Below are 27159 nucleotides of genomic sequence, written 5' to 3'. Positions count from 1 at the left end.
TAACTGCTCTTAGGGATCTAAAGCATTGATTTATGTCTGTTTCTGATATGGAAAGATTTGCTTTAAATTTCTATTGAAATTTGAAAACATATAAAAAGGGCTTAAGAGAAAAAGTAAACCCTCATTTACATATTAGCAAACTGGGAATGAATAAGCTTGAAAGTATTTAAACTTAAACAGATTTCAAATGAAATGACATTCAACTAAAATACTTATTTTATTTGAATTGTGTACAGGTAGCACAAGAACTAACTTGTACTCAAAGTCAGTACCCCTTAAATAATATTTCAAAGATTTAGATGTCAAAGCAGTGGTGTTCAGTAGGCTTAATATCCTTTAAAATGTCTTCTGCTGGTTCATTCCTCTTTCAGTGGCTTCCTAGTGTCTCAGTTTCTATGAGGCTCTCATGCCTTCCAACTGAGATGCCTGCACATTCTTCAGCTTTAAAGACGTCTTGATGGATGTGAACAATGGCAGTGGGTCTTTCACACATGCTTAGCTCTGTCTCACAGTCTGCAAATGCTGGAATGGATTCCAGGCAATGGCGTGATTGGAAGAACACAGACAGTTCAGAGTCTAAGACCTGACTCTGTCATTTCTTAGTTATACAACCTGGTGCAAATCATTAAGGTCCCTAAGTTCTACTCTTGACCTGCAAATTTAAGACAATAAGACCTCATCTATTATGAGAATCAAGTGAGATAATGTACGTGAAAGTACTTTCTAAAATGAAAAGTCATATGTAAATGCAAGCTATCTGGCAAATTCTTTTTTTTGTGATCAGCTGATTAAGTAATGCGGGCCAGTGAGTATGTCAGCACTAAGAAAGTTACATAGTTCAGAGGGTTGAGAAATAGAACTGGATGCATGTTGGATTCCTAGCCCTATACACCAGTGGTAGCCTGACAAAAACAATTGCTGGGACTTACTCAGAAATAATGTAAACCAGTTAACTTTATACAGATAGGAGCATCATTTGTCTTCCATGGGGAAGAAATCGTAGTCAATATGCCATAACTATAAGCCTTAAAAATTAAAGTTAGAAACGTTATATTTCTTCTAAAACTTTCTTAAACATGACATACTTTGATCACTAAGGCTTAGACAGGCCCAATTATTGGGTGAAAATTTTAGCATTCTAGCTGCTCAAATAATTATACAGGGAGAAAGCATTAGACCTGGGGGTGGAAGAGAGACAGAGAGTAGGAAATAGTTAAGCAAATGAAGGAAAAAATGTTCTGCACCAGAAGAATTAGATTTCATTATACATATATTTAAATAATCATAGTGAATCTGAAGAGCTAACAAGATGTGAAGAAATAGAAAATAATCATTTTTTTAAGGCTCATGTGCTCAGATAGCAGTATTTTCACTAACAACCAATTTATTTGAATGACATCTATCACCAAAATCCCGGGAATTTAAGGATTAAAAAATAATTATAAAACAGTTTCCAAATCATCAGACTTTTATGAAAAAAAGAAGGATCAAGTGGCATCATATCCAATTTTTTTTCCCACAGAAGAGAAATAACCAAGTAAATTAATGGTACAGCATATCTGTTGCTGTTAGCCAAGGGTAAGAAGAGCTGTCTTAATGTTGATCTCACTTTGCATTAAAGTATAACACACTTATCAAATAGTGTAAGTCTTAAGGCAAGAAAAAGTGGTTAAAGGTGTCCTGGCCAAAATGACCATCCATACCAGATTAAAGTAGACAACAATCACAAAGGTGAATGCACAAAAAGCCCACTGCTACTTTCCTTACTACTAATTATGGTGTACCTGTGTAATAGACATAGATGCCAGTTGCCAGTATGACATTTATTCCCTGTTCTTCTGGTAACAGCACTTTAGAATTTCCTTTGAAAGCCATGTGATTTCATCATAACTGACCTCATTCTTCCCTGCTCTTGCTCTAGCCATGGGCATATGACCTGGACAATCAATGTTATCTGCTCTCCTACCCACAGTGATAAGTTCAGGGGTGAATATTGAATCCATGCAGCCAACAGGACTCCTATTTAGAACTTCTGTTGGAACTTTTGAAAAGAGAAACTATCTTTCTTCTGGACTGGTAGGCTGAAAGGGTGAAAACCTGAAGCCACCAGTCATTGTGTTGCCACCCTGAGGGAGGCATCTTACAGTGATGAAATGACTGATTTCTATAACATCGGCTCAACACCTAGATGGTGAAAGTCAGAATGCTGTGACATCTTGAACCTCTGAATTCAGTAATGATTGAAGCCAGTCATTCACAGACAACTTATTTAAGCTTTAAGGCTTAAGCCATGGCAGTTTACATTGGATTTCTGTCATTTGTATTAACATGAATCCTAAGTTGGCTTCATAAAATGTAGGTATATTTATTTATTGAATCAGTATACTCTGCTTTAGAAGACAGCTTCACAAAGGAATCCAAATGTGACTATTTAACAAAAGGATTTAAGATTAATTTCTTACTTTATTTGTATGAATGTCCAGTTGCATTTTCCCCTTTAGCTGACTTACAGCAAACATGGTATGCAAGACTTACAAGTTTCTTCTTTTTAGAAAGGTAAAAGTTGCCTTTCACACCTAAGAACTCAAAGCAAACACTACTTGAGGTCACAAATCTACTACTACTTGAGTAACATAAATCTCAGCTTTTCTTTCAACACCTCTCTTGAAGAGGCTCTGCCAAAACCTCTCTCCCACTATGCTGCTATGTAAATCTCCCATATCCAGTTTACCAAAGGCATCTCCCAAGGAATCTCTGGCAGGTCCCGGGACAGCAGAGGGAACTATTTGAGAAATTCATCTGGTGATGAGCTGTCTGGAGCTTCAGTTAACTCCACATACTTAAGGGCAGGGAGAATTGCAGTCTAGGAAGACCACCTGGGATTGCCTATAGGACATTCATCTTTCAGAACAGACAAGGTCAGAAGAGAAAAGATGCTCAGAGACTTTCAGAAAAGGTATTTCTTTCCCTTTCAGAACCAGGTTCTTTATTACGTCTCTGTATATTGTTTTCTTTTTCTAAGTGAATATAGAAGATCCAGCATGTACTTGTTAAAAACATAGTAGGGTAGACTATGAATACTCTGAATATATTTGTTTTACATTCTTTCAGAATATCACATATACTTTATACTGCTGAATATATAAAATTATAGTTTTCTGTTAACAATTTAGTTATGTTGACTGATTGGAAGTGATTTTTTTTCTTCTAGGTCCATAGCTTTTAAACTTCAATCTGCATTAGAATCCTCTGAGGACTTACTCAGAGTGCTGACACCCAGGGCCCACACTAGACCTGAGAAATAAGAATCTCTGTAGAAGGAGCCCAGAAATAGGAATTTTCTAGTGATACAAGTCACCTGGAAACCACACACTGGAAAACACTGTCCTGGGGGTAAATTCACATCCAAGGGCATACACACATTTGTACCTTATAAATCTACTTAACAACAATTCACATCACTGGTGATATATCTACATCTTGATGCTTTTATCATAAAATCCTATTTACCAAGAGGCACGGCACAGAGTTGCAAAAAGCATGTAATAATTGCTCTGACTGGTTGTTTTGTCTGCAATCACCCCCTGTATTCGTGCCACAGGAGGATAAAGTGTTCCTGACTCACTGCTAAAGTGGCAACACAATATAAACAGCTTCAGCTCTCCTTCAGATAGCAAAGCAAAAGACATTTCATAGACCCCCACGGATCCACTAAACATTTTAATTTGAAAATTTATCATTTTTTTTTGGTGCTTATTTTTTACTTTCATTTTGAACATGGAATTACAAAGAAGTACTTGTTGTATTATCTTTAACATTAGAATATGTTCTGCCAATTGTGGTCCAAATGTAGTTCACGTGGTTTGGCAGCTGGTCAATCAGTATTGCAAGGGAGAACAGTACCTCTTAATGAAAAATATATGTCAAAATTGAAAGTTTAGCAATAGTAGATTGAACAAGGCTCTTCATGAGTCACATATATCCATTTTGGAAGCCATGCTTGTAGTAAGTCATGTTTGAAATATGTATCAATTCTGTGGACTGCTTGGTACTACTGAGTGCAATGGAACAATGGTTTCATAAATAGTTCTCCCATTGGAACTCTTCAACTTATATCCTGAATATCCCTATGTCTTCCACTCATATTACAGTCTAGATTAATGTTAAAGTTCTCTTCTCTGTTTCTCTGTTCCCTCATTAGCTTCCCTTTTCATCCCTGTACTTTTTCTTTTTACTAGCACCAAGGATTAGTATCAGGTACTACTTTTATCACTGTATCTCTAGTGTCTACTTCAGCAATCTTCAGCAATTGGCACACAGAAGGTGCTTAATAAATATTTATTGAATTAATGAACAACAAAAAAATGAACTAAATGACTTTCTTTTCTTTGGTCACATTATCTTTTGTTCCATTTTAACTTAATCTATATCCTCAAGCTGGAGCAGGTGAGCGTCATCTCTGATTTTCACCATTTGCCACAGGATACCTAAAATTCATCAATCTCACCTTTGGTAGGCTTATCGGATTGCATGTCTGTTTCTTCTACTAATGATCCAGAGGACAGTGAATGGTTTTCATGAAATATTGGCCAGCATTTCCCCTCCCCCCAAAGTCCAAAGGTTTTCTTTGTAATCAATAATCAGCTTAAGGAAATTAAGACAGAAAAAGAGACCAAGTAAATGACCTGGGTCACAAGTAATTTTTCTCCGCATTTGTTCACGTGTGTGAAGCTTGCAGGGACTGAGAACAAGGATGGGAGCTGGAGTTTGTAAGAACAAGGACCCTCTAGAGTCTGGTAATTTCTAAAGAACTTCCTACCACACATTACCTGAAACCAGATAATGAATAAATCCTTAAGAAACACAAGATATTGTTTGTCATTGTTAAGGCATGGCATGGTCCAAATCAGCCAATTAAAGGCTAATTAATAATTTAAAAAATATAAAAATCTTCAACTGAAATTTCATATCCAGCCAAATTAAGCTTCCTACGTAAAGGAGAAGTAAGATCTTTTTCAAATAAGCAAACATTGAGGGAGTTCATTACCATTAGACCTGCCTTACAGGAGATCTTGAAAGGAGCACTAAATAGAGAAAGGAAAGATTGTTACCAGCTAATACAAAACACACTTAAATACATAGACCAGTGACACTATAAAGCAACCTCATAAACAAGCCAGCATGATAACCAGTTAACACCACAATGACAGGACCAAATCCAAACATATCAATACTAACCTTGAATGTAAACAAGCGAAATGCCCCACTTAAAAGGCACAGACTGGCAAGCCGGATAAAAAAGCAAGCCCCAAATGTATGCTGTCTTCAAGAGACCCATCTCACACATAATGACACCCATAGGCTCAAAATAGAGGGATGGAGGAAAATGTACCAAGCAAATGGAAAACAGAAAAAAACCGAAGTTGCAGTTCTAATTTCAGACAAAACAGACTTTAAATCAACAAAGATTAAAAAAGACAAATAAGGGCATTAAATATTGGTAAAGGGTTCAATTCACCTAAAGGACCTAACTAATCTAAATACATATGCACCCAACACAGGAGCACCTAAGTTTATAAGGCAAGTTCTTAGAAACCTACAAAGAGACATAGACTCCCGCACAATAATGGGAGACTTCAACATTCCACTGACAGTATTAGATAGACTACTGAGGCAGAAAATTAACAAAGATATTCAGGACCTGAACTCAAAGTTGGACCAAATGTATTTGCTAGACCTCTACAGAACTCTCCACCCAAAAAGCAACAAAATACACACTCTTCATGGCACATACTCTAAAATCTACCACATAATTGGACATAAAATGATCCTCAGCAAATGCAAAAGAACCACAATCATACCAACCACACTCTCAAACCACAGTGCAGTAAAAACAGAAGTCAAGACTAAGAAAATTGCTCAAAACCATGCAATTACATGGAAATTAAACAATATGCTCCTAAATGATTTTTGGGTAAATAATGAAATTAAAAGAAATTCTTTGAAACTAATGAGAACAAAGATACAAAATGCCAGAAACTCTGAGACACAGGTAAAGTAGTGTTAAGAGGGAACTTCACAGCACTAAATGCCCACATCAAAAAGTTAGAAAGATCTGAAATTAATAGCCAAACATCTCAACTCAAACATTAGAGAAACAAGAAGAAATGAACCACAACGCTACCAGAAGACAAGAAATAACCAAAATTCCAGTTGAACTGAAAGATATCAAGACACAAAAAAATCCAGAAGATTAATTAATCGAGGAGTTGGTTTTTTGAAAAAATTAATAAGATATATAGGCCACTAGCTAGATTATTTAGAAGAAAACAGATCCAAATAAACATAATTAGAAATGACAAAGGGGATGTTACCATTGGCCCTCACATAAATAAAAATTACCACCAGAAACTACGACAAACACACCTTTGCATACAAACTAGAAAACCTAGAAGAGATGGATAAATTCTGGGACACATACACCTTCCCAAGACTGAATCTGAAAAAAATAAATTTCCTGAACAGACCAGTAACAAGCTCCAAAACTGAATCAGTAATAAATAGCCTACCAACCAACAAGAACAAAAAAAGCCCAGGACCTGATGGATTTACAGCCAAATTCTACCAGATGTACAAAGAAGAGCTGGTTCCACTTCTGTTGAAACTGTTCAAAAATAATTGAGGAGGAAGGACTCCTCTCCAACTCATTGTATGAGGCCAGCATCATCCTGATACCAAAACCTGGCAGAGAAACAACAAAAGAAAAATGCAGGACAATATCCTTGATGAACATCGATGCAAAAATCCTCAACAAAATACTACAAACCATATTCAACAGCACATCAAAAAGCCAACCCATCATGATCAGGTAGACTTCATCCCCGGGAGGTCTTTCACCTCCCTGGTTAGCTGTATGTCTAGGGATGTGTGTGTGTGTGTGTGTGTGTGTGTGTGGCAATTGTGAATGGGATTGCCTACGAGGCTACAGTAAGCAAAATAGCATGGTACTGGTATGAAAACAGACACATAGACCAATGGAACAAAATACAGCCCAGAAATAAGGCCACATAGCTAGGATCATCTGATCTTTAAGTAAGCTGACCAAAACAAACCACTAGGAAAAGGCTCTCTATTCAATAAATGGTGCTGGGATAAATGTCTAGCCATACATAGAAGATTGAAGCTGGACTGCTTCCTTACACCATACACAAAAATCAACTCAAGATGAATAAAAAACTTAATGTCAAACCCGAAACCATAAAACCCCTGGAAAACCACCTAGGCAATACCACCCTAGACATAGAAGTGAGCAAGGATTACATGACAAAGACAACAATAGCAATCTTAACAAAAGCAAAAATTGACAAATGTGATCTAATTAAACGTAAGAACTTCTGCACAACAAAAGAAACTATGAACAGAGAAAACAGACAACCTATAGAATGGGAGAAAATAATTCAAATTATGCATCTGACAAAGGTCTAATACTCAGTGTCTATGAGGAACTTAAATTTACAAGGGGAAAACAAACAACCCCACTGAAAAGTGGGCAAAGGACATGAACTTACACTTTTCAAATGAAGACATACATGTGGCCAACAGGCATATGAAAAAAGGTTCAATATCACTGATCATTAGAGAAATACAAATCAAAACCACAATGAGATACCATCTTACACCAGTCAGAATGAGTATTACTAAAAAGACAAAAAAACAAACAGATGCTGGCAAGGTTGCCAAGAAAAGGGAACAGTTATACACTGTTGATGCTAATGTAAATTAGTCCAACCATTGAGGAAAGCATTATGGTGATTCTTCAAAGAGCTAAAAGCAGATCTATCATTCAACCCAGCAATCCCATTACTGGGGATGATATCCATAGGAATAGAAATCATTCTATCATAAAGACACATGCATGTGGATGTTCATTGCAGCACTGATCACAATAGCAAAGACATGGAATCAACCTAAATGCCCATCAATGACAGACTGGATAAAGAAAATGTGATACATATACACCATGGAATACTATACAGCCATAAAAAAGAACAAGATCATGTTTGTTTGTGTTTTTTGTGGGAACAAGGATGGAGCTGGAAGCTATCACCCTTGGCAAACCAGCGTAAGAAGAGAAAGCCAAGTACTGCATATTCTCACTTATAAAATGGAGCTAAATGATGAGAACTCATGAACACAAAGAAGGGAACAACAGACATTGGCGTCTACTTGAAGATGAAGGTAGGAGGAGGGAGAGGAACAGAAAAAATAACTATCGAGTAATAGGCTTAATACCTGAAATAATATGTTAAACAACCCCTCGTGACACAGATTTACTTGTATAACAAACCTTTACATACACCCCTGAACCTAAAGTAAAAGTTTAAAAGAGAATTAAAAACATATATATAATTATGTATTTTAAACATTTATGAATATACATTACCATGGACCCTGTCTCAAGAGGGAGCAAACTGATTTTTGCTTTCCACTTTTCCCTCAGCATTGAGCACATTACTTGACAAACGGGAAATAAAGAAAGTAATGGGAGGAGAGCTACATAAATGATGATACAAGAAAATAACTGGTAAGTGACATAAGATGGTTCAAATAAATAGAAAGCTATTCATAGGGGACAGAACCCAGCTATAATGGAAATAAAGCAAGGCTTCTAGAAGGTCATGGAACCCTAAATAATTTAAAGGTCTAAATAATATGATTTTAATAGATGATAAAGGACAACTGAAGGCAACTTATTAATATAAATGATATAAGAAAATGGCCAGAGAGAGGAAAGTGTAAGTTGTTCAATGGGGAATAATAACAAGTATTGCAACCAGACTGGAACAAATGGAATGTCTAACAGTCATAGACCAAGCTGAAAGGTATCCAGGGACCTTGAACACTGGTTTAAGGGAAATAAAATTTTGTTGAGGAGTAAGTAGGAAACCAGCTACCAGGGGAATGGCAATAGGGGAAAGTAGAACAACCTAGCCCTAATGTAAAGAAAAACTGAACACGATTAGCGTGCTATTGAAGTTGTTTGTATTTCAGGTCCTGGATTTAAGCAGTAATAGTGTGAATGAAAAAGAAAGGTTAAATGTGAGATACACTATAATAGTTAATCAAAAAGAAAGGGTAATTTTATTAGCCGTGAAGAGAGGGGTGGGGAATGAAGTGCTCAGATACCTGGGGGAATTTTCAGTATCGAAGGAGATTGTAGCTCGTTTCCCAGGGAGAAAAGTGTTTTGGTGTAAATGGACAAAGTGGTTAATTACTACTACTATCATGAAATGCAGTTTCAAGCTAATAAAGTAGCTTTATTAACTACAAAACCATTTCTGTTAGCATTGCTTTTTTTTTCTTTCCCCTGGCCTTACCAAAACAAAACCGGAAAAGCCTTTGTGAATGGAAAACACAGGCAACGTCGTAAACATACAACTTAATAATGATGATACTAGTTAGAGGAAGAACACAGAAATTTAAATTCACCATTTTCTAGTTTTATAGATTGGGGATGTTGGATATGTACACAGTGTATTAATATGTTAATACATATAGAGGGTCTACGAAAGTATTCTGAACATCATAATGTTCTAAATAGATGAGGTAAAATGTGGAGTGAAATTCCCTAGAATCTAAGCAGTAGTGCTTGCTTGCCACTTACTAGGGTGATGATGGCTAAATAAGGAAACTGGTAACTCTAGAAGAAGGAGAAGCAGACACAGAACTGTGAAGAGAAGACAAATCCAAAACATTAGAAAAGAACTAAAAATGACATGTTCTTAACTATAAAAGTATTCAAATTTAATTTTTCTTCCTCAGAAAATAAAGTAACTGGTAATACAATTTAGTGAAGACTCTACCATAAACAGCAACAAAAAGTTGGATAGTTGCCAAGTTTTTCATCTACTAACTTTAAGGTGCTACTTGTTTATGTCCTCATAATTTTTATTATAAAAGTAGTAAAGCAAGGTTGTGATGAAGACAATCATGCAAATCTAAAGCAGAAAGTAAAATACTCCTGATACCCCTTCCCCATCCCATTTCCTAGAGAAAACTACTGCTAGTAGATTGATGTATATTGTTCCATATTTTTTCTATGCATATTAACATTAGTAACATAAATTGAATTCAGTATCTTTTTCGAAGAAATCATTCACTCAAATAGTGAGTTTAAGTGCACAATGCTGAAAATCCAAAGTCATTTGATATTGAAATCCTATTTTCAGGGAACTCATAGTCTATTGGGAAAGAAAGGTAAATCAATTATTAAAATACACCACACATCACTAAGAAATTATTACTTTGTCTAATAATTATTAAATAAATTTCAAAAATTTCAGAACATTTTCAGAGATTAAGATGAATACAGTTTAAATGAATGCAAAGTGATTCTTAGGATGCAAATTTGATTAACTTATAGAAAATTTACAGAAAGTTTTCACTGTAAGTAGTACATGATTTAGCATTTCAGATAAGTCAGACAAAATTTCTTTGTATTATGGGGTGACTGTCATTTAAAGTACTCATTTCCTGGTGGGTTTAATACATGAAAATATCTTTGGCCTAAAACCTTTCATTTCATTTTTGGTCCACTAAAAATTCATCTAAACAAATGAGAACTTGATATCTCTATTTCAAATATTTTAGGACTCAGAGAAAAGCTAAGCTTCTCTTACAATTCATAAATATGTCTGCACAGGCCAAACAAAAGTCAATGAAAAGTGCCTCCAAGATCATCTGATTTCTGAGAACAAGCCTGGTGTTTTAACATAGCCTTTGTGTATAGTTGAGCATTTCCTTTTCTTTTAGATGATGGATAGATGTGTCCTCATATTTAGGTGGTTCTTTTGATCCACCCCAGGAACTGCGTATGAAACTACTGCTTCTCAGAAATGGTGAATTAGCTCATTATTTATTTCTTAGGAAGCCTGTGTGTCATGTTGCAGTTAGCTTTTATGCATTCCCATTCATTTTGTTTCCCTATTAACATAGACTTCCTAACCCGGCCAGTTTTCAGTAATTCATGTTTAAGGACTATTATGTTTGTAATCTACCATAGGCCAATTCTTATGAATGAAATGCTAAGATGATAAAAGTAATTACCAGGGTGACCCTGATTAAGTCAACATTTTCTTTTTTTTTTTTTTTTGCTCTGTAATGCCTTAATGGAACTCAGAAATTCAACCAACTTGTGATGTTTTAAGAAACACATGAAATTTATACTAATAATTCATGTAACCATCCTTAGTTTATTGAAACACATTTAAGTGTATGTCCTTAATTTTCTGATGCTTTTTAGTCTCTCTTTCTCCTTGACTCTAAATACCTGAAGGGCTGTGATAGAATGTTTGCAAATCCACTCAATTTAGTGTGGTGGATTAGTACAATTTTATAAACACATATTATACAACTTGGGTTCATGACATGACTAATTAATTTCTCTCTAGCTACTGCAAAATAGAAAAAAAACTTAAATGGAATTCTTTTATTAAAATCTTACTCAAAAGTTACAGCTTTTAGAAAAGAAAATTTCCAATTATTTTTCATTATCTGGTTCTAAATGTCTGTTATAGACAGATATTTACTATATGACAGAGAAAAGATTACAGGTATGAACATTTAGAATAAAAAATAAAATTTATTCTGAAATCTCTCAGAAATATCTACTTACATGTCATGGGACAGATAACAGTAAGTCATTCTGTTACTCTTGGAACACACTACAGCTGTATTATTTGCCTCGTCTTGTTTCAATTGTCTCCAACAGGACCAGTAAGTACAATCTGAGACTTGTGGCAGAATTGCAATAATGAGTTTATAAGAGTTTTTATCTGAGGAAATCCCAACAATTCTTGATACCACATCTATTCTCTTTATCATCTGCTTTGATGAAAGATCATTCTGCCTAGATTCTGTGAGTGGAAAGTCATAGTTGCTCCCTTTAACTTCGTATCTATACAAAGGAAAACGCCAAGCTTGAAAGAACTCAGGGAATGATGAACAGTTTTTGTGTTACTCTGTGATTTACTTCTATGAACAACACATTTTGAGAATTTTTATGAATTGAAGAGATAGCAAGCTGCATATAAATGCAACAGATTATCTAAGGATAACATCAGTATCAATTTAAGGGTCAGAATTAGTGTTCCTCCTCCACTACAAATATGAATTTTTTCTAGAATCCTCTGAAAATGTCTGTTGTGATTTGTCAATATTCACTTTCAAGGAGCCATGTAAAATACTGTGCTGGGGCTGGTTTGTACTAGCTTTATGAGAACCGATTGTTACATTTTCAAGAATTTGGTGAACCAGTTATTAAACACAGCCATTATATAAAATTATACATGCCAGGCATGGTGGCTAACACTTGTAATCCCAGCACTTTGAGTAACTGAGACGGAAGGATATCTTGAGGTCAGGAGTTTGAGACCCACCTCAACAACATGGTGAGACCCTCTCTCTACTAAAAATACAAAAATTAGCCAGGCGTGGTGGTACATGCCTGTAATCTCAGCTACTTAGGAGGCTGAGGCACAAGAATCACTTGAACCTGGGAGATGGAGGTTGCAGTGAGTTGACATCATGCCACTGCATTCCAGCCTGGGTGACAGAGTGAGACTGTCTCAAATGAAAAAAAAAAATAATAAAATTGTATAGACTTACAATTAACTAGATTAAAAGCAAAGGTAGTAAATACTCAAAACTCATGACTTCTTAATTATTTTGCTACATTTTATTATTATTCGTGCATCTACTGTATCTGTCTAGTAGAAATACCCCAGAATGGTGTGCCGTATGCATCTCTTCCCAATGCTGTGGTCAGTGATTCTCCATTGGTAGCTTGGAAGCTACCATGTTGGAAGCATTTAAAACACAGAAATTAACTGATGCTCCAAGTCAGTTGTTGCCTAACCACAGAAGTCAGCTGTTAAACATTTACCAACACAACACTGCCAGGATAGGTTCCTGGATTACAAAAAAGAATGAGACATTGCTTTTATAAATATTATGACCCAATATTTATTTATGAGAGATAACTATTTGACTGTAAGATATCTTCTAAATGATAAAATAGGGGTTAAAGGCATTAGAAAAGAAGAGACACAATTAATTTTGCCTGAAGTGTCCTGAGAACGTCTCATAGAACAACATAGAATAATAACCTTTGAACTAGACCTTGAAAGTTGAGTAAAAAATCATTTGACAGAGATGGGAAATGCTCTTCAAAAAAAACCAAAAAAACCCAAAAAACAAAGATTGAAATATGAAATAATACTATTAGTAGTATAATTGAATATGTACACAGCAGTGTTTCTCAGATTTTTCCACTTAGAAAAGTGGCAAAGAACGAATGGGTAATTCTGGTGATCCGAAGTTTCAGCTTGAAAAGGCCCAATGCTAAGATGGAGATTCTTTGATTTCTTCTGTTTCATCCTAAACATGCATTGGAGTTTTCCATTATCTTTCCCATGTATTTTCACTTGGGATATGGCTCTGTTCTCTTTTCCATCTCAACCTCTCTGCAAGGCAGGGGGAAGTCTTTCAGTACATCAAAATACTAATATTTAAAGCTATGAGAGAAAATTCAATATTATCAAGAATAACATTTGTGTTTCTTACATATGCTCTGTTCTGAGGGTATAAGGATTCACTAGTAACCTTTCAGAATGGAGACAGAAATGGGCATATTTATCCATGACCACAAGAGGCAGTAGCAGGATGGAGCAGCACCCAGGGGAGAGAAAAGGAAGTAAATAGGGAGATCAAAGGAGGAAAAGAATGGATTGACTCTAAGCACTGAAGACTACACTATGAGTATATGTTAAAAAACATTTTGTATTAATTATCAGGAGCCAGTAAAGTGTGGTCTTTCTTTTAATGAACTAGAGGTAGATGTACCATCGAAGCTAATGAAGCTTATGTGTCAGGGCCACTCACTGGCAAGGCCCCTTCCAGGGCCAGGAGTGGCCCCAGCAATATGTTCAACTGGTCATGAGTTTTTGTTAAGTTTGTAAAACGATTAGTTAAGGCCACTCTCTTTTCAATCTCAATTTTCCTTCTGGCATAACCGCTCTTGCATTGGGTATACTGGAAGGACGGGTAATTTGGGATGTGGTTAAGGGGAAGTGCAGATGGGATTTAATTTTGCTGGAGTGTGTGGGAAATATTTGTGTGGCTTGCAGGCACTTCCACTTATCATGAAGTCATTATTAGCCATCACCCACTGTACCACCTCCTATGGCATCAGTGACAAGGATATGCAGGGTCAGAGGTTATACAACGATATGAAAATGTCCAACTGGGTCCAGACACAGAAGAACTAGAGAAAAAATAAAGTTTAAAATGTACATAGCCAGAAGGTTATTTAAGAAAAATGCTTCCAATTATCATACCCCTATTTCTCTTTTTATCAGAAAGATATCTAGTATATTAAATTATAAATGCTTAATATACCTATTTTTAATTTAAAAAATCACATAAAGTAGAATTTATGAGAATTCTATCTTTGTTGTGAAAAATCTGTAGCAATACTACAAACAGTGAGAACATCTATGAGTAGAGGAACAAATTTCAATTGACCATGTTAGAGGAAGTACTCATCTCTCATTCAGGTTTCTCCACAGAACATCTTATTAATTGATACCATGCAAAGAGGTGATCAAAAAGTATACAAACATTTTGCAAAAAAAATTAGAGAGGTATATCTGACAACTAATAATCCAGTTACGTTATTTCTGGATTTTGTATATTTGTGGTGTTTGTCAAAATTTTAAGTACAAAATATGTCATGACTTTTTTCTCTTTACAAACGAATATTCATTTTCGTATCTAATTTTGGATTTGCAATTTTGTACATGTTTCTTATGGTTGGCTCTCCAAATCACAGACATGTCAGTCTCCTTGAAACCCGCATCTGCCCCTGTAAGGCTCTGTACCTGTATTCCCATTCAGACGTCACAGGTATAACTTGTGTAGTATAAAAATGGTATTTTAACTTATTTACCAGCTGAGCTACTTTAAAAAAATCCTTGATATGTAAATAAAATTAAACTTCCAAGAACATGGGTGATGTCAATCCTGTGGCTCTGTGACTCTGGCCACTCTACAAGTATTCTAGTTTGAAAAATATAGACTCAGGGCTTAGCAGGCATGAGTGGCTGTGAAAGGCTGGGAAAATATAGGTTGGGGCCAATGAATTAAGGACATTGCATACTGTGTAGAAGAGTTTGGATTTTTCCCCCCAGGGATTTAAAAATTCCTGAAGGGTTTTAAGTAGATCTGTGTTTTGGAATGAACTTTAGTGATGGTACAGGGAAAGGATTGGAATGGGGGTAAATGATACAACTTGTTTCGAGGGTATTGCAATAGACTTTGTTCAAGATCATGAGGACTTGAATTAGGCCTGTGAAAAAAGGATGGACAGGAGAGGACAGGTTTTAGGTGTTATCGAAAGGATCAATAACCCTGTGACTAACAGAGTACAGAAATGGGTGAAAGAATGCTGCCAAAGATGACTCCAGATGATCTAGCTTGAGCACCTAGAGGAATAAGACTGTGGATAATAAAGTGGGAGAGTGCAGCATAAGCAGATTTTTCACAACATAAATAGCAATAAGAGTACAGAAATGGGTGAAAGAATGCTGCCAAAGATGACTCCAGATGATCTAGCTTGAGCACCTAGAGGAATAAGACTGTGGATAATAAAGTGGGAGAGTGCAGCATAAGCAGATTTTTCACAACATAAATAGCAATAGACCAGCTTGGGCAACATGGTGAAACCCTGTCTCTACTAAAATACAAAAAAGAAATTAGCCGGGCGTGGTGGCATGTGCCTGTAGTCCCAGCTACTTGGGAGGCTGAGGCAAGAGAATTGCTTGAACCCAGGAGGTGAGGTTGCAGTGAGCCAAGATTGCACTACTGCACTCCAAAAGAAAATAGCAATAGCAAACAAATTGAATTTTTTGCCTTAAAAAGTTATGATACAATTTTAAGATATAATGTTAAAGTTATTTTAAATTTCTTTACCTAAGTATCTTACGTTGTCTTTTTCTGTTAAGATAATGTAATTTTGGTTTACAAGTCATATCTAGGTGGTATTTCAGCAACTAGAAACTTAAGTTAGCCAATCGAATAGTTCTTTGAGCATTTACTCTGAAACCAGCATAAAGAAGCTATAAAGTTTAAGATGAATTCTGAGAAAATATACAAAATATCCACTTAAATTTAGTGTAGGGTTGAATGTAGTGTATTTAATAACAATTTTAAAAAATATGACTGTACTTTAGGTTTATAAAAGAGAACCAAATTATAAAACATTGAGGGAAGAACTTTAGAGTTCATTCAGTTAACTTCCATTCAATGCTTGCCTCTCCCAGTTGATTCTCCAGGCCTCCTTTTTGGCTATGTCAGTTCTTCATTTGAAGAGAGCCATGCTGTCTCCCCTAGGACTTCTCACACTTGAGCCCTCCCCGTTGCTTCTGTCTGTGACCCTCTACATGATGGCATGTGACATCCTCCAAACCATCATGGCCATTCTCCTCCTGAAGCCCCACTGCTTTCCAGCATTTCTCTTTAGCTTTAGAATTCACAATGAACCATTAAACCAATACTTAGATACATTTATTAAACCAATCACAAAACAACTCAACCATATCCAGTCCTATATTTCACCATCTCATCCTTAAGAAGGTCATGAGAATCAAAGTCAAAGATTACAACGTCTATAGCATTCTCCTATGTTGGTATACCCCTTTGCAAAGGAAATTGGTCTAATAGTATATGTAATCTAGTTTATCATCACTTTCTTTTCCTAAGTGTTCCCCAAAAATCAGATGAATAAGATATTTTAGGAAATTTTTTTTCAGGACTGGGAGGATTCAGAATCTAATTCATAAAACTGATAAATTAGACTTTGAGGATTCATAAGATGGTTGAGATTGATAAATCAGATTTATAAAAATATTTGCATATTTTTCATTTGTTTTCCATTACCAAACTGTCCTGCATTCTACATTCCTCAAAGTCAGTTCATCAGGTTCTCTCATATGTGAATATTATCATTCACGCAGGAAGAATATATGTTACTTAGAACATCTAGATGCTTTTACATTAGTTCACTTATCTGATAGCTGAAGTTGTTTACACGTAGGCTTCCCCCGTCCACAAATATTCTATTTGACAGAGAAGATTAAAGCAAAATAGGACTTAATCATTTTTCCTTTTTCTAACACTATAATGTCTCCTTATAGTCGACATTTTCTCCACTGCTGAGTGCATGTTTAATCTGAACACAAACTTTAAATGGCCTCTCTTTTCCTACAGTTACCATTTCATCATTTTTTAGCAAGCCTCACTTTGTTTTAGATTTAAGCTTCCTTTTTTCTTACATTGGCTATTCTTTTCCCATTAATGATACTTTGCTACTTTCTTTCATTATACCTGTCCTTCTTACATCTGAATCCACTGGGAAGAATACATGTACCCATACTGGTTTTGATGACTGTAAATATTTTTCTTTAAAATTATTCCCAACCATTCCACTGGAACTTAACTTTTGAAACTTTTATTCCTCTGGCGCTCGTTCCTTTCAGCAGCTCTGTTCATGAAATACTCATTTTTGTCTGAGTGTTTAAAAATGGATCTTCCTAAATTTTAGTGTGTACACACATCTAATTACGTTCAGGATTTCCCTCCCTGTTTATCAAGGGCTCCACAAGGCGAGAACTGTTATCTCCTGGGATCTCGTCATTTCTATTTCTAGAACTGAACAGAATTATGTCAAGCAGTTTTCCTCACTGCTTCCTCCACCTTCAGAGAAACTGTCAGATATTCACATAAAATATCACCAGTGACTGTGTTTTAAGTAGAATAGGATTTCTAGCGTATGTTTGAGAGCAGCTATGGATCTGTGGATAAGTCAGATACATGTGGTTTAATTCTAGCTATGCTACCTATAATTATTCTGCCCTTGTACCTCATTACACCTTAATTTCCCAAGAAGAAACAAGTTACCTAATGGTTTACCTGGTATTCACTCAATTAAAAGGTGCAGGATTTCTATCCACTAAAAAGTTGAGCAGCTCAAATAATTTCTTTTTGAGACTGAATACGACCTTTTCTTCTGCTAGCAGTCCATCCCTTCAACCAATCCTAATTACCTTTATACATTGTTTAGAGGCTGCAGCTCACCAATTCCACAGGAGTAGCTGAAGTAAAGGGGACTGTGTTAGAGTGTGGTACCCTGGGAGGTAAGGAGAGATTACACAGGTACAGAGACAACTGAGGGGCTGACATTTTCCATATATTTCATTGGTTTTTAAAGTATCAGATAACTAGACTATGTAGGTAACAGTAGGTAAATACTACATCCATTCTATAGATCTGTAGTAAATGAATACTTAATCATTGTTAATTGGGCTATTATAATGTATATACATTTAAAATTAGGCTGTATATTTAAAGATGGAGATTCTAAGAAGAAAGTGAACAGAACCAAAGTCATAACTTCATGTATTGGACAACATGAGGCCCCATGGGGATCTCATTCTAGAATGAGTTAATAAATTCAGCAAAAAATATCAACATGGGTACATGAGAAGAAAAAGTGAAAGTCCTCAAATTCAGAAAAAAAGATTATAATTTAGAAAATTAGAAAAAATTTAGAAAATGGCTTGGAAGTCTAAATAGTAGCCAAGAAGACAAACCCAAAGGAAAAGAAGTAAAATAAGGCCCAGACAAAGGGTGACTGAGGGATTTAACTAAAGAGGAAAAGAAATGGGGGAAAATGAAATAACACCTGACACCTGCATTGGAAGCAATAATAAGCAGAATGACACTGCAGAATCCAAAATCACTTTCATAGCAGACAAACTGGAGAAACTATGACAGATGCATGGGGTAAAGTCAAAGAGCTGAAAACTGTTTTTAAAAGAACATGATTATTATGAACATGAAAGACAAAGTATTCACAATACTTTGATATCTCTGATTCCAGAACAATGGAAAAATAGCAAATAGACTGTGTAAGATTGAAAAATTTCATTGAGCAGAACACACCATGTCTGTTGACTTATGAGACCACCCAAGACCAGACAAGTTTAAGAAAAAATAGTTACAGTTATATATACTCAGCTCAAAGCTTTACATTATAGAAATAAAAATGTAAAGATCTATAAGCATTCATGAAGGTGAAGAAAAAATTTACCTAAATGGAAAAATAATATCAGGCTAATCTGTAACACAAAATGCTAGAAAATAATAATATATTTTCTGAGTTCTGATGTGAATAACATCAAGAAAAATAATGTTACAATATTTAGTGTTGTAGGAAATAAACACAGCTTGCAACTGAATTAGCAACAACTGAGAGAAAAAGACACAAAGAGAAAATAATTAGAGAGAATATAATGCAAATGTGTGAGATAGAAAGAAGATCAAATAAGCTAATTGATATTCAGGAAAAAAAGAACCCTCCAAAATGAAATGGAATAAAATAGTATTGAAAGATCTAATAGAAGAAAAACATTCTGAAACATACAATACAATAAAAATATACAAAAACTTGGACAGATTTTACTGCAATTTAAAAATGTAAATCACAAAGTGTGGCAAATATGTTCATCGAATACTACAAAGTAATATCTTTAATAGGAACAAAATTCTCACAAATCAATAACAAAACAAGAAAATGGACAAAAATACAAACAGTTTATAAGATAAGTCCAAATTGGCCAATGAATAAATAAGAGTATGCCTAAATTCCCCGGTCTTATTAAAAAAATAGCAACAAAAACAATAACATATCATGACATGTGATGGTTAATTTCATGTGTCAACTTGAAATTATATGACATAATTAAAGTATTTGACATAATACATTCACTGCAGACTTCTTAAAAAATGAAAAATGGTCAGGTGCAGTGTCTCACGTCTATAATCTCAGCACTTTGGGAGGTCATGGTGGGAGGATTCCTCCAGGTCAGCAATACAAGATCAGCCTGGGCAACACAGTGAGACCTGGTCTCTACAAAAGATAAAAATATTAGCCAGGTGTGGTGGTACATGCCTGTAGTACCAGCTACTAGGGAAGCTGAGGCAAGAGGATCACTTGAGTCCAGGAAGTTGAGGCTGTAGTGAGTCATTATTGCACCACTGCACTCCAGCCTGGGCAACAGAGTGAGACCCTGTCTCAAAAATAAAAGAAAAATGGAGACACAAAGGAGAACCTAACTTGACAGATACTTGGTCAAACATTATTCTGGGTGTCTTTTGTAAGAATGGTTTTAGATGAGATTAACATTAAAATTGGTGGTCTGAGTGAAGCTGACTGCTCTCCCTACTGTGGGTGGGCCTTATCCAATCTGTTGAAGGCCTGAGGAAAAAACGCTGATCCTTTCCCGAGTAACAGAATTCTTCCTGCCCAATAGCCTTCAAACTGGGACATCATTTTTTTTTTCCTGCCCTGTACTCAAGTTGAAACATCAGCCCTCCTGGTTTTCCAGCTTGCCAACTCACCCTAGAGATCTTCAGCTGGCCTCCATGACAGTGTGAGCCATTCCTTATAATAAATGTCTTTATAAACACACACACACACACACACACAGATCCTGTAAGCTCTGTTTCTCTGGAGAATCACCGAAAGTAATGGCAAAAATCACAATGACTTTTGCACCAACCTAATATACAATATTTACTGTCAAAATTATAACGTTAATAAAAAAAATCAAGACTAGTTCTTGTGTTGGGAGAGTGGTACTTTCAAAAAATGTTAAGACTGTAAATTTTCAACCTTTCTGGAAGATAGTTTGGTAATTCCAATATTTCTAAAAGTCTTATATCCTTAATCTAGTAATTTCATTTCAAGGAATCTGTGAAGTGGAAATACAACGTAGCACATTCACTGCAGGTTTTTAAATATTAAAAATGGGGATGGGGAGAATTTTAATGCTCAATGATGAAGAAAGGTAAACGTTTTATAAATCTATCATGAGATAGACATTGTGAATCCATTAAAAAGTGTTGAGGTATACTCAATGGCATGGGAAATTCTAATAATATGACATTGAGTGAAATAAGCGGGAGATAAAATTGAGAGATCTCAATTTTCTATTATAAAACAAAAATGTATAAATCTAGACATAAACAGAAATACATCAAGTGTATATATCTAAATGATGAGGATACCTCTGATTTTTATTTTTATTGTATTTTTTTGCTTTCCATAATTTCTAAAAAATTTAATTTTATAAGAAAAATATAACATTATTTTAAGAAAAAGAAAGAGTAGGCAGATCCTTGCTTCTGAGAAGCTACAAAGTAAATAATACAAATCCAAAATCAGTTGTCAGAAAATCCTTTTCAGCCAGGAATGGTTTTTCTTAAATTGTATGAAATATCCTGTTTAAGAAGCTGTTTACGTTTGTGTGTATTCCCTTTTTTGTTAGAGACATCTACAACAGAACTTCCTCTATAAAGAACTGTTTTCTTTCCTGAATAATACACACTTGACCATCTGTGGCTGTATGAGCTTTTTTCAGTTTTCCAAATGGAAATCTTTGAAATACTGAAAAAAAACTTTGTATTACAGAGCTTCTGACAATAAAAGGTGCCCAATTTTCCATTTTATCACTAAAATTTTTAAAGAGAATAAAAAAGATGAAATGTAATCTCATAAACATCTCTATCATTATAAGTTCGTCACCCGCAGTTTTACAATTACCTATTTCCTAATGCTCTATTACGCTTGATATTTCAAATGCCTAAATTCTTAGCACTTTGCATTAAAAAGTAATCATTAATCTTCCTGATTCTGCCTCTAGTTAATAAATTAGGATGAATACAGACTGAGGTTCTTATGGCAACATATGTTTTCACCATTTTGATCCTGAGTTAAAGTTAAACATAACTTTAAATGTTCTCAACATGTTAACTGTACTATTATTGTAGATGGAAAATTGAATTAGCACACAAAATATTTAAAATAATTATCTGAAACAATTTGATATCATACAAAAACTCATCTCATATAAGATGTAAATTTCCTTAAAAATAGATAAGGGAAAGATGTGTTAATAGAGAAATAAAAATTCAAGAGAGACAAAAACTAATAGCTATAATATAGCCCACCTCAGTGCCAAAAGAAGGAAACAAGAAAAAAGTAAGAACAAAGCACTCCCAAATCACTGAAAAACATGAGCAAACAATCAGAAAAATTAATGTAGGGAGATGAACAAGTAATTCAAAAAAGAAACAGATGCTATATAGATCTATGCAAATATATTCAAACTCACAGCGTTGTATATGAGAGTATGCCCTTAGTATAGTGTCTGGTAACATGATAAATGAAGCTATTAAGACATAACTAATAATTAAAGAAATACAAGTTTAAGGTACTACATATGTGTATATTTAGGTGTGTGTAAATCACATTGGTAAACATTAAAAAGAACTTGTGATGCCCAGAGTTGGCAAGAATGTGGGGAAAAAGGCACTGTCATCATTTGTTGTTTTAGTATAAACAGGTGCATCTTTTTTAGAAAACACTTTGACAATATCTTTTAAAGTAAAAATGTATACATATATCATTAGTCATTCCAATGCTTGAAATTTTCCCTATAAAAATATTAACATAAGTATACAAAGATACCTATATATGGATATTCATCACAACAATGATATAAAGAAGAACTGGAAATAGTTCAGAAGTCTGTCAAAAAGGTTGATTAAATCAACACAGTAGAACATTATAAATTATAATGTAATGGGTATTACATACTGACACAGAAAATGAGTATTACATACCGATACAGGTAATTACATACTGATAAAAAGTAAACTTTTAATTTACTTACCAGGAAACATAAAGTAAATTGCAAAGTACACATGATATCCCATTCTTGTTGTGATTGTGTGTAAAAAAAAAATAATGCTCACTTTTTAAGTCCTCCAGTCTATGGTATTCTAGTACAGCAGCACTCACCGACCAAGACAGTCTCACAGAAGATTGTAAGCTTTAGAGACATTTTTCTTTCTCATTTATGACAAAAACAAAACAAGCTCCTAACTTAGGTTGGTAGAAGCTTCCAAGTTTCAGAAATATTAGAGAACTTAGTGCTTGCAATCCTTATGTCAAACATGAGTACAGAAGAAAAGGATGAAAATGATGTAAATAATACTTTCAAAATAGCTGGAGATAACAAACTGGTAAGCAACTCTCCAGGACTTATAGGGTCAACAATGTTTAACTGGGCTTGTCTGATTGCTTACATGTAATTACTACTTCATATGAGACACACATTCATAGATTATACATGTGGCTTTCACTTAGTGTCCCCTCCTCTGTGCCAGGTACTGCACATGCATTTTCCCTACAGGCATCATTTCACTTTACACACATCACAATCCTAGGAGACAGGTTTTATGATGCCCCATTGCACAGATGGAAAACTTCAAGCTCACAGAGGGTAAGTAATTTGCTCAGTGTCACACAACTAGAACATGCCTGAGTTGGTATTTGACTCCTCATCTGTCCACCTCCAAAGCCCCTGCTCTGTCCACTATACTCCAATTAAGGATAATTTTAGAGGCATATCTTAAGACATATTTAGTATAATGAGTTTGTGAAAATGTAATTGTAGGTCTTTGTATTTCAGTACCTGGGTATTCTAGATATGAAGCTGTGTTAGTCTATTCTCACACTGCTATAAAGAACTACCTGAGACTAGGTAATTTATGAAGAAAAGAGGTTTAACTGACTTATAGTTCTGCAGGCTGTACAAGAAACATGGCTGGGGACGCCTCAGGAAATTTACAATCATGGCAGAAGGTGAAGAGGAAGGAGGCATGTCTTAAATGGCAGGAACAGGAAAAAGAGAGAGCAAAGGGGGAGGAGCTACATACTTCCAAACAACCAGATCTCATGAGAACTCTTATCACAAGACAGCATTCTGCAGATGGTGCTAAACCATTAGAAACTACTCCCATAATCCAATAACCTCCCACTAGGCCCCACCTCCAATACTCAGGTTCATAATTCAACATGAGATTTGAGTGGGGATACATAACCAAACTATATCATACTGTCACTGTCCCCTCCCAAATCTCATGTCTTCACATTTCAAAACACAATCATGTCTTCTCAATAACCTCCCAAATATTAACTCATTTTAGCATTAACTCAAAAGTTCAAGTCTGAAATCTTAATGAGAGTCAGGCGAAGTCCCTTCTGCCTATGAGCCTCTAAAATAAAAAAACAAGTTGGTTACTTCCAAGATACAATGGGTGTACAGGAATTGGGTAAATACTCCCATTCCAAAAGGAAGAAATTGGCCAAAACAAAGGGACTACAGGTCCCATGCATATCTAAAACTCAGCAGGGCAGTCATTAAATCTTAAAGCTCCAAAATAATCTCCTTTGACTCTGTGTCTCACATCCAGGTGACACTGACACTAGGCGTGGGCTCCCAAGACCTTGGTCAACTCTGACCCTGTGCTCTGCAGGGTACAGCCTCCACAGCTGCTTTCATGGGCTGGCATTGAGTGCCTGCTGCTTTTCCAGGCACATGGTGCAAACTGTCTGTGGATCTACCATTCTGGGATCTGCAGGACAGTGGCCGTCTCCTCACAGCTCCACTAGGCAGTGTCCCAATGGGGACTCTGTGACTCTTTGTGGGGACTCTGTGTAGGGACTCCAACCCCACATTTCCCCTCTGTACTGTCCTAGTAGAGGTTCTCCATGAGTGTCCTACCCCTGCAGCAGACTTCTGTCTGGACATCCAGGCATTTCCACACATCCTCTGAAATCTAGTTGGAGTCTCCCAGGCTTCAACTCTGGCACTCTGTGCACCCACAGGCTTAATACCATGTGGAAGCTGCCAAGGATTCTTATGGCTTGCACCCTCTGGAGCAGTGGCCTAAGATGTATCTCTGGCCTTTTTCACCACAGCTGGAGCTGGAGGGGCTGGGATGCAGGGTACTATGTCCTGAGGCTGCACACAGCAGTGGGGTGGTGAGCCTGGTCCACAAAACCATTTTTCCCTCCTAGACCTCTGGGCTTGTAATGGGATAGGCTGCTGTGAAGGTCTGAAATGCCTAGGAGGCATTTTCCCCATTGTCTTAGCAATTAACACTCAGCTCCTCTTTACTTACGCAAATTTCTGCAGTTGGCTTGAATTTCTTCCCCGAAAATGGGTTTTTCTTTTCTACCTCATAGCCAGGCTGTAAATTTTCCAAACTTTTATGCTTTGCTTCCCTTTTAAATATAAGTTCCAATTTCAGGTCATTTCTTTATGTAAATGAGCATAGGCTTTTAGAAGCATCCAGGTCACATCTTAAACATTTTGCTGCTTAAAAATTTCTTCTGCAAGGTACCCTAAATCATCTTTCTCAATTTCAAAGTTCCAGAGATTCCCTAGAGCAGGGGCACAATGACACCAGTCTCTTTGCTAAAGCTTAGCAAGAGTGACCTTTACTGTAGTTCTCAGAAAGTTCCTCATCTCCATCTGAGGCCACCTCAGCCTGAACTTCATTATCTATATCACTATCAGCACTTTGGTCTCAACAATTTAACAAGTCTCTAGAAAGTTACAAACTTTCCCTCATCTTCATGTCTTCTGAGCCCTCCAAACTGTTCCAATCTTTGCCTGTTACCCCATTTCAAAGTTGCTTCCAGCTTTTCAGGTGTCTTCATAATAATGCCCCACTCCAGGTACCAATTTTCTATATTAGTCCATTCTCACACTACTATAAAAAGCTACCTGAGGCTGGGTAATTTATGAAGAAAATAGGTTTAATTAACTCACAGTTCCACAGGCTGTATAGAAGGCATGGCTGGGGAAACTCTCTAGACTCATATAGCCTTGAAAAATAGCCTGCATTCTGGGTACACTCTGGTACCCACTGGAGAGGGGCTTTGGTGAGCAAAATGAAGCTGGAGCTCTTTCAAAGCTTCAGTCTCAAAGAAAATCCCAACTTGCAAGGCTGTCTGTATTTCATGTACCTCAGAGTTCAGTCAATGCAAAAAATCTATTCCTTGGGTATGGGGTAAGGAGACAGGGGGTTGTTTGTTAAAAACAAGTAAAAGCACATGATTTAACATCATGGCTATCCGAGCCAGTGGATAATAACAATTGAGCAAAAAACCTCAAAAGCTTAAAAGAAAAGCTGCAGTATGAGATATACACATAGGCTTTGGAAAGCTCCAATACATTCCTGGGAATGTAAAAGGCCATGGACATGCTTGAGGCTTTGCTCATGTTCAGGAAAGACCTGAGAAGGCCCTAGGCTCTCTCACCACTGGTTGACTTTGAGGATATACATAATGCGAAGGCTAAGACAGTTACTAACTTCCTGGTAGAGTGTTGAAGTCACGCCCCAACATGCACATAGAGCATTCTGCCAAAGACTGGGAGATTTATTGGTTACAGGCATTTAAGGAAATCTCTGTTCAATCATTAGCTGACCACTAAATTAATGAAACAAGAGATGTCAGTGGTCACGTGTGACAAAGAATATAGATTTATGAAATTAAATCTGTAAATTCAGAAAAGTTAATAAACAGCAACTACTACTATGAACAGAAACAATAAACCCTGAGAGAAAAATTTATGATTTCTAAATTTTCCACATAGAATGTCCAATTTTCAATGAAAATTTACAAAATATGCAAAAAACCAAGAAGGTATGATGTATACACAAGAAAATAATGAATAGAAACTATCCCTCAAGAAAACCAGATGTTAGATTTACTGAACAAATACTTTAAATTAGCTATTTTAATTATGTTCAAAACATAAAAGAAACTATGTCCATATAACTAAATGAACATATGAGAATTACATCTCATCAAATAGAAAATATCAAAGAAAAATCATAAAAAAGAACGACATAGAAATTCTTGAATTGAAAAGTACAATCACTAGGCTGGGCATGGCAGCCCACACCTGTAATCCCAGCACTTTGGGAGGCAGAGGTGGGCGGATCACCTTCGAGACCAGCCTGGCCAACATGGTGAAACCCCATCTCTACTAAAAATATAAAAACTAGCTGGGCATGGTGGTGGTTGCCTGTAATCCCAGCACTTTGGGAGGCCGAGGTGGGCGGATCACCTTCGAGACCAGCCTGGCCAACCAACATGGTGAAACCCCGCCTCTACTAAAA

The 27159-nt window shown here is 36.0% G+C and overlaps 1 protein-coding gene across 1 annotated transcript in view; it reads right to left on the bottom strand.

Moving 5' to 3' along the window:
• Positions 1-27159, bottom strand: part of ADGRV1 (adhesion G protein-coupled receptor V1) — a 605676-nt gene that overhangs the window by 150387 nt on the left and 428130 nt on the right. The gene's annotated exons all lie outside the window — the stretch shown is intronic.

The sequence above is a fragment of the Colobus angolensis genome, unplaced genomic scaffold (genome assembly GCF_000951035.1).
Source record: "Colobus angolensis palliatus isolate OR3802 unplaced genomic scaffold, Cang.pa_1.0 Scaffold23, whole genome shotgun sequence".
Taxonomy (NCBI): Eukaryota; Metazoa; Chordata; class Mammalia; order Primates; family Cercopithecidae; genus Colobus; species Colobus angolensis.
The sequence above is the reverse complement of the archived record's forward strand: the minus strand, read 5'-3'. Positions and strand labels throughout refer to the sequence as shown.